Consider the following 8,503-nt stretch of genomic DNA (forward strand, 5'->3'; position numbering starts at 1 on the left):
CTTCCACTAGTCAGTCTCACCTTACCTTGTAAACAGGTCTGAGGTCTGTTGTGGTGCTGTTATTTAAACAGGTCTGAGGTCTGTTGTGGTGCTGTTATTTTAAACAGGTCTGAGGTTCTTTGTTGTGGTGCCTGTTATTTAAACAGGTCTGAGGTCTGTTGTGGTGCCTGTTTTTGAAACAGGCCTGAGGTCTGTTGTTGTGCCTGTTATTTGAACAGGTCTGAGGTCTGTTGTGGTGCCTGTTATTTGAACAGGTCAGTTTGTAAATGCCCTGTTATTTCAATGGGTCAGAATTGTTGCTCTGGTCGTATGACTCTGGTTACTTAACTTGTGTTTTCTCCTCACAGACGAACTGCTTGCTGATGAGGAGGAGGTGCAGTCGTTTGGATACAAAGGTTTGGTGAGTAGTCGGTTACTGTTAGAAACATAACTCACGGTTGCTACGTCAGCCTAACAAAAGGGAAGGGAAGGGAGAAGGGGGGGATTAGATGGTGGGGAGAGGTTCTGGTCTGCTCAATGTTTAAGGTCCACCCAAAAGAGAAAGTGGCCCCTCAAAATACTTCCTCACGTGGAGGAATTTTTGAGAAATGTGCAAATGCTTTCACTTACGGATTATGCTGGTTAGGGGTATAATAGTTAGGGTTTATAGTTATAGTGGTTAGGGTTATAGTGGTTAGGGTTAGTATAGTTTTATAGTGTGTTAGGGTTATAATGGTTTATAGTGGTTAGGGTTATAGTGGTTATAGTGGTTATAGTGGTTAGGGTTATAATGGTTATAGTGGTTGAGCTTATAGTGGTTAGTGGTTTATAGTGGTTAGGTTAATGTTATAGTGGGTTAGGTTATAGTGGTTATAGTGTTAGGTTATAAGTGGTTATAGTGGTTAGGTTATATGGTTTATAGTAGTTTAGGGTTATTTAGTGGATTATAGTGGTTATAGTGGTTAGGGTTATAGTGGTTATAGTGTTAGGTTATATGGTTAGTTATGGTTGGGTTATATGGTTATTTAAGTGGTTTATAGTGGTTAGGGTTATAGTGGTTATAGTGGTTATGTAGTGGTTTATAGTGGTTAGGTTATAGTGGTTTTAGGTTATAGTGGTTAGGGTTATAGGTGGGTTAGGGTATATAGTGGTTAGGGTTATAGTGGTTAGGGTTATAGTGGTTAGGGTTATAGTGGTTAGATATAGTGGTTAGGTTAGGTTAGAGTGTTATAGTGGTTATAGTGGTTAGGGTATATAGTGGTTATGTGGTTAGGGTTATAGTGGTAGGGTTATAGTGGTTAGGGTTATAGTGGTTAGGGTTATAAGTGGTTAGGGTTATAGTGGTTTAGGTTAAGTGTTAGTTATAGTGGTTATAGGTGGTTATAGTGTGGTTAGGGTTATATGGTTAGTTATAGGGTTAGGGTTATTAGTGTTTATGTATAGTGGTTAGGGTTATAGTGGTTAGGTTATAGTGGTATATAGGTTATAGTGGTATAGGGTTATAGTGTTAGGGTTATAGTGGTTATAGTGGATAGTGGTTATAGTGGTTATAGTGGTTGGTTATAGTTGGTTTAGGGTTATAGTGGTTAGGGTTATAGTGAGGTTAGGGGCTTATAGTGGTATTAGGTTTATGGTGTATGTGTATAGTTGGTTATAGGTGGTGTAGGGTTATGGTGGTTATGAGTTTCAGTGGTTATAAGTGGTTATAGTGGTTAGGGTTATAGTGGTTATAGTGGTTATAGTGGTTAGGGTTATAGTGGTTATAGTGGTTAGGGTTATAGTGGTTATAGTGGTTATAGTGGTTAGGGTTATAGTGGTTATAGTGGTTATAGTGGTTATAGTGGTTAGGGTTATGGTATAAAGGCACAGGGCAAGACCCAGATGCAGATAAGGAGAGGTGCAGATAAGGAGAGATAAGTTCGAGTCTCTGATATTTATTAGTATCTAAGGGGCAGGCAAGAGAATGGTCGTGGACAGGCAAAAGATCATAACAAGGTCAGAGTCCAGGAGGTGCAGAGTGGCAGGCAGGCTCGAGGTCAGGGCAGGCAGTATGGTCAGGCAGGCGGGTTCAGAGTCAAGGCAGGCAAGGGTCAAAACCGGGAGGACTAGCAAAAATCAGAGAAAAGGAAAAAGCAGGAGCACGGAGTAACACGCTAGTTGACTTGACAAAACAAGACCAACTGGCACAGACAGACAGAAAACACAGGTATAAATGCCCAGGTGATAATGGAGAAGATGGTTGACACCTGGAGGGGGTGGAGACAAGCACAAGGACAGGTGAAACAGATCAGGGTGTGACAGTACCCCCCTTTTGGGGCGCCACCGGCGTCCTAACTGGGCGCATACCTGGTTAACCGGGGTGCCGGCGGTGGAAGTCGGCGATGAGGACTGGGTCCAGAATGTCTCTAGCGGGGACCCAGCACCTTTCCTCCAGGCCACAACCCTCCCAGTCAACCAGGTACTGGAAACCACTGCCCCACGGTCGAACACCCAGGAGGCGTCTCACCGTGTACGACGAATGGCCATCGATGACAAGGAGCGGAGGGTTGGGCCTGGAAACAGAAGACAAAGGGCTGTGACACGGGCTTAATCCTAGACACATGGAAAGTAGGGTGAATACGGAGGGTACAGAGTAACAAAAGGCGAACAGCAGTGGAACTAAGGACTCTAGAGATGGGGCAAGGGCAAATTAAATGGGGGGAATGTTTACGGGACTCCACCCAAATGGGCAGGTCCCGTGTATATATCCATACCCTCTAGCGAGGAGCTGGAGTTCGGCGGTGGTCTGCTTGTGGACGATACCTGGAGTTGGTCTTGAGACGCGCTGCCCGGGCTCTTCTCCAGGTACGCCGACAGCGGCGGACGAACATCTGGGCCGAGGGGATGTTGACTTCCTTCTCTTGTTCTGGGAAGAGCAGAGGCTGATACCTCATGGAGCACTCAAAAGGGGAGAGTCCCGTGGCCGAACAGGGAAGAGTGTTCTGGGCATACTCCACCCAGACCAGTTGTCGGCTCCAGGTAGTGGGGTTGGTCGAGACGAGGCATCTTATTAAGGTTGTGTTCAGGTCTGGTCTTGGTTTGCTCAGTCTGACTGGCCATTGGATTGGGGATGGAATCCGGAGTACAGGCTGGCCGATGACCAAATAAGGTTGCAGAACGCCTTCCAGAACTGAGACGAGAACTGAGGATCCTGGTCGGAGACCATGTCCACTGGGAGTCCGTGGATCCTGAAGAAGAGCTGCACCATGAGGTGGGCAGTTTCTTTGGCAGAGGGTAGTTTGGGGAGAGAGATGAAATGGGCGGCCTTGGTAAACCGATCCACTACCGTCAGAATTACGGCGTTGCCATCCAGCGGAGGGAGCCCAGTGACCAAGTCTAGGGAGATATGGGACCAGGGATGATGAAGGACAGGTAGTGGCTGAAGGAGGCTGGAAGGGGCTTGGCGCTGAGTCATATTCTGAGCACAAACGGTACATGCAGCGACYAAGGCAGAGGCGTCAGGAACCATTGTGGGCACCAGAAACGTTGTCGGAGGAAGTCCAGGGAACCCGGATGACAGGTAAACCTGGAAGAATGAGCGCATTTCAGGACTGAATTAGGAACGAACAACTGGTTAGATGGGCACCCTCCAGGGGCAGGCTGGGAACGTTGTGCCTTGTGGACCAGAGTCTCAATATCCCATTCTACAGCAGCCACAAGGCATGAGGTAGGGAGGATGGTCTCGGAGTCAGAGGCTGTGGCAGCGGGACTGTACAGGCGAGGGAGGGCGTCAGGTTTAACATTCTTTGATCCTGAGCGATAGGAATTGGTGAAGTTGAACCTGGTGAATAACAGAGGCGCTTGGCTGTGCAGAGATATTCCAAATTCTTCTTGTCGGTCCAAACCAAATACAGATGTTCTGCTCCCTCCAGCCAGTGTCTCCACTCCTCCAGTGCCATCTTGACCTCCAGAAGTTATCGGTTACCCATGTCATAGTTTCTTTCTGCAGAGTTGAGATGATGGGACAGGAAGGCACAGGGATGGAGCTTTTGGTCCTGCATGGATTTCTGTGACAGGATAGCCCCAACATCAGAAGCATCGACCTTAACCACAAACTGACYGGACGGGTCCGGATGGATGAGGATGGGGGCTGTAGTGAACTGATGCATCAGGTCCACAAATGCTCTGTCAACCACGGTATCTTTGGATACTGTGAACGGTATCTTTGGAGAGGTGAGTGCCGAGAGGGGGGCTGCTAAGATGCTGTAGTCTCGAATGAAACYGCGGTAGAAATTGACAAACCCCAGGAAACGTTGTAGCTGCACCCTGGAAGTAGGTTGGGGCCAATCCACTACTGCTTTCACCTTTTCCGGGTCCATCTGGACATTTCCTTCAGCGATGACATATCCAGAAAGGAGAGGGTAGAACGGTGGAACTCGCATTTCTCCGCTTTCACAAATAACTGGTTCTCCAGGAGGCGCTGAAGTCGAACATGGAGGATGTGTTCTTGGGCAAAATGGGAAATTAACAGGAMATCATCGAGGTAGACAAACATGACATGATTTAACATGTCCCGGAGCACATCGTTTTACCAGGGCCAGGAAGATCGCGGAGGGCGTTGGTGAGTCCAAACGGCATGACCAGCTACTCATAATGTCAATCGTAGGGACAATGCGGGGGAAGAGAAGTAGCCCGTGCCTTTCTGAAGACCTCCAGGAGGTTATGCTACTGGGTGGAGATGGCAGAGAAACCCGAGGCTTGGCTAAAGCCCTGAGGAGGCCGTCTCGGGGAAGGCTGCGCTGCTTTGAGGCAATGGGAATGGCAGAATGGACTCCAACCCAGGATTGAACCCGTGGTCCAGTCAATAACGGGGTTGTGTTTTTGGAGGCAAGAAAATCCCAAAACAACAGGAACATGGGGGGACTCAATGAAGTGAAGCMSTATAGCCTCACTGTGATTTCCTGAAAACTGCAGATTAKCAGAAACAATGCTGTGGGTAACTCTACCAATGGAGTGGCCGTCCCGTGCTCTAGCATCCATGGGAACAGAGAGGAGTTGAGTGGGGATGCCTAATTCAGAAACTAGGCTAGCGTCCAGAGTCAACGAGCACTCGGAGAGACTTAGACTGGTCTCCCCACAGCAGCACCACAAAAAAGGGGGTGCGGTTGATGGGATTTAGAGGACTCCCAGTCTGGCTCACCAGAGTACTTGTACCTACTACAGAAATAGGTCTCTTAACTTGGCAGGTGGCTATATAACGTCCCGCAGCCCCACAGTACAGACAACTGTAGGAACTTAGCCTATGTGAACGTTCCCTATGCGATAATCTAGCTCTGCCCAGTTGCATAGGTTCCGATGTATCTGACTCACACATCGCGATGATTCTCAATGGAACTCGGGTGGCTTCGGGTCTTCTCAGAAATACAGGGACTTCCGGATTCCTTCGGAGATGGACGAGCAGCGGCAGATGAACGAGTGTGCCCAAGTCCAGACCTCCTCTCACTCTGGATGAGCATTTTCCTGTTTGCTTATGGCTGTATACAGCTCATTACCATATTTACATGTGCAGGGATACTGAAGTGATGGAGGTAGTTATGTATTGGGGGAAGGGGACAGGGATACTGAAGTGATGGAGGTAGTTATGTATTGGGGGAAGGGGACAGGGATACTGGAGTGATGGAGGTAGTTATGTATTGGGGGAAGGGGACAGGGATACTGGAGTGATGGAGGTAGATATGTATAGGGGAAGTTGATAGGGATACTGGAGTGATAGAGATAGATATGTATTGGGGGAAGGGGACAGGGATACTGGAGTGATGGAGGTTTATACAGTTCAAGTCGGAAGTTGACATAGACTTAGGTTGGAGTCATTAAAACTTGTTTTTCAACCAATCCACAAATCTCTTGTTAACAAACTATAGTTTTGGCAAGTCGGTTAGGACATCTACTTTGTGCATGACACAAGTAATTTTTCCAACAATTGTTTACAGACAGATTATTTCACTTATAATTCACTGTATCACAATTCCAATGGGTCAGAAGTTTACATACACTAAGTTGACTGTTCCTTTAAGTGTTGCACTGCTTTCACTTGCATTAGTAGCTGATGTGTATAGTGTTGAGTCCTCTGTATACATAGACACACAGGCTTTACTCAAAGCCAGGGGCATGTCGTTAGTAAGGATTTTAAAAAGTAAATGTGCCTAGACAGCTACCCTGGGGAATGCCTGATTATGTTGGAGAGGCTTCCATTAAAGAACACCCTCTGTGTTCTGTTAGACAGGTAAACCTTGATCCACAATATAGCAGGGGATGTAAAACCATAACTCATAACTTTTTCCAGCAGCAGATTATGATTGATAATGTCAAAAGCTGAGCGGAAGTCTAAGAAAACAGCTTCCACAAGCTTTTTATTGGCAATTTCTCTCATCCAATCATCAGTCATTTGTATAAGAGCCGTACATGTTGAATGCCCTCCCTATAAGTGGGCTGAAAATCTCTTGTTCATTTGTTTATTGTGAAATAGCATTGTATCTGGTAAAACACAATTTTGTCCAAAAGTTTACTAAGGGATTGTCTACCATTATGATTAAACCATTTGCTCTTAACAACTTTCCTTTACAGATGTAATCACTTAATAACCTCTCTAGGATAGGTGGGACGGTAGCGTCCCACTTGGCCAAAATCCAGAAAAATGGAGCGCGCCAAATTAAAATATATTACTATAAAAATCTAACTTTCATTAAATCACACATGTAAGATACCAAATTAAAGCTACACTCGTTGTGAATCCAGCCAACATGTCAGATTTCAAAAAGGCTTTTCGGCGAAAGCATAAGATGCTATTATCTGATGATAGCACAACAGTAAACAAAGAGAGTGTAGCATATTTCAACCCTGCAGGCACAACACAAAACGCAGAAATAAAATATAAATCATGCCTTACCTTTGACGAGCTTCTTTTGTTGGCACTCCACGCTGCCCTCTGTGTCTGTGTGTGTTTGATACGTGTGATCGTTTTTGCTGTTGCTACACGGTGTCGGCTTTGTGTTGTAAATAGTCTGTGTTGTAATGGTTGTGTGTCGTGTGTTGTAGTGCTTTGTGTGTTGTCATAATGTTGTGTGTTGTGTGCTATGTTTGTGTCTGAATGTGTGTTTGTTATGTGGTTGCAATAGTGTTGTTGTATGGTATGTGATGTAACTGGTTGTGGTTGTAAGGTTGTATGTTTATGTCCGTTGTTTGTAATAGTTTGTGGTTTGTAATAGTTGTGGTGTTGTAATGGTTGTGTGATGTTGAGTGTAATTATGTTTGTTCTGTTGTTTGTATGGTTCTGACTGTGTGTTGTTAATGGCTGTGTGTTGTATAGTTGTTTGTTGTTGTAAAGGTGGTCTTGTGTGTTGTAGTGGGTTGTATGGTCATGGTGTGTTGTATGTTGGAAGGTTTGTGTGTTTGTGATGGTGTGTTGTGGGGTGGCTTTGTGTTGTAATGATTGTGTATTGTGATGTTGTGTGTTGTGTGTTGTAATAGTTGTGTGTTGTAATGGGTTGTGTGTTTGGTAATGGTTTGTTTGTGTACATGGTTGTGTGTTTGTAGATGGTTGTGTGTGTGTTGTGAATTGGTTTGTGTGTTTGTAATGGTTGTGTGTTGTATGGTATGTGTTTGTTTTGTGTTTATGGTGTGTAGTGTGTGTTGTGTGTTGTAATGTGTTGTGTGTTTGTAATGGTTGTGTGTTGTAATGGTGTGTGTTGTAATGGTTGTGTGTTGTAATGGTTGTTTGTGTGTTTGTAATGGTTTGTATGGTGTTGTATGTTGTGGTGTTTGTAGATTGTTGTGTGTTTGTGAATGGTTGTGTGTTGTAATGGTTGTGTGTTTTGTAATGGTTTGTGTGTTGTAATTGGTTGTTGTGTTGTAATGGTTGTGTATTATGTGTTTGTTGTGTTGTGTAATTTGTTTGTGTGTTGTATGTTGTTGTGTGTGTAATTGGTTGTGGTGTTGTAATGGTTGTGTGTTGTGTGTTGTATGTTGTAATGTGTTGTAATGGTTGTGTGTTGTAATGGTTTGTTTGTGTAATGGTTTTTGTTTGTGTGAATTGTGTATTAATGGTTGTCTGTGTGTGTAATTGTTGTTGTTTGTTGTAATGGTTGTGTGTTGAGTTGTTTAGTGTTGTATAGTTGTTGTTTGGTTCGTAATGTGTTGTGTGTTTGTAATGTGTGTTGTTGTGTTGTTAATCGGTTGTGTGTGTGTGTTGTTAATAGTGGTGTGTTGGTATTGTGTGGTTGGGGTTCGTAATGGTTGTTGTTGTTAATGGTGTGTGTTGTTGTGTTGAATGTGGTTGTGTGTTGTTGTTGTAAATGGTTGTTGGTTGTAATGTTGTGTGTGTAAATGGTGTTGTGTTGTAATTGGTTGTTTGTTGTAAGGTTTGTTGTTGTAATGGTTGTTGTTTGTGTGTTGAGTAAATGGTTGTGTGTTGTAATGGTTTGTGTGTTTGTTAATGTTGTATGTGTTTGTGTGTTTGTAATGGTTGTTTGTTGGTATAATGGTTGTG

The sequence above is a fragment of the Salvelinus sp. IW2-2015 genome, linkage group LG35 (genome assembly GCF_002910315.2).
Source record: "Salvelinus sp. IW2-2015 linkage group LG35, ASM291031v2, whole genome shotgun sequence".
Lineage (NCBI taxonomy): Eukaryota > Metazoa > Chordata > Actinopteri > Salmoniformes > Salmonidae > Salvelinus > Salvelinus sp. IW2-2015.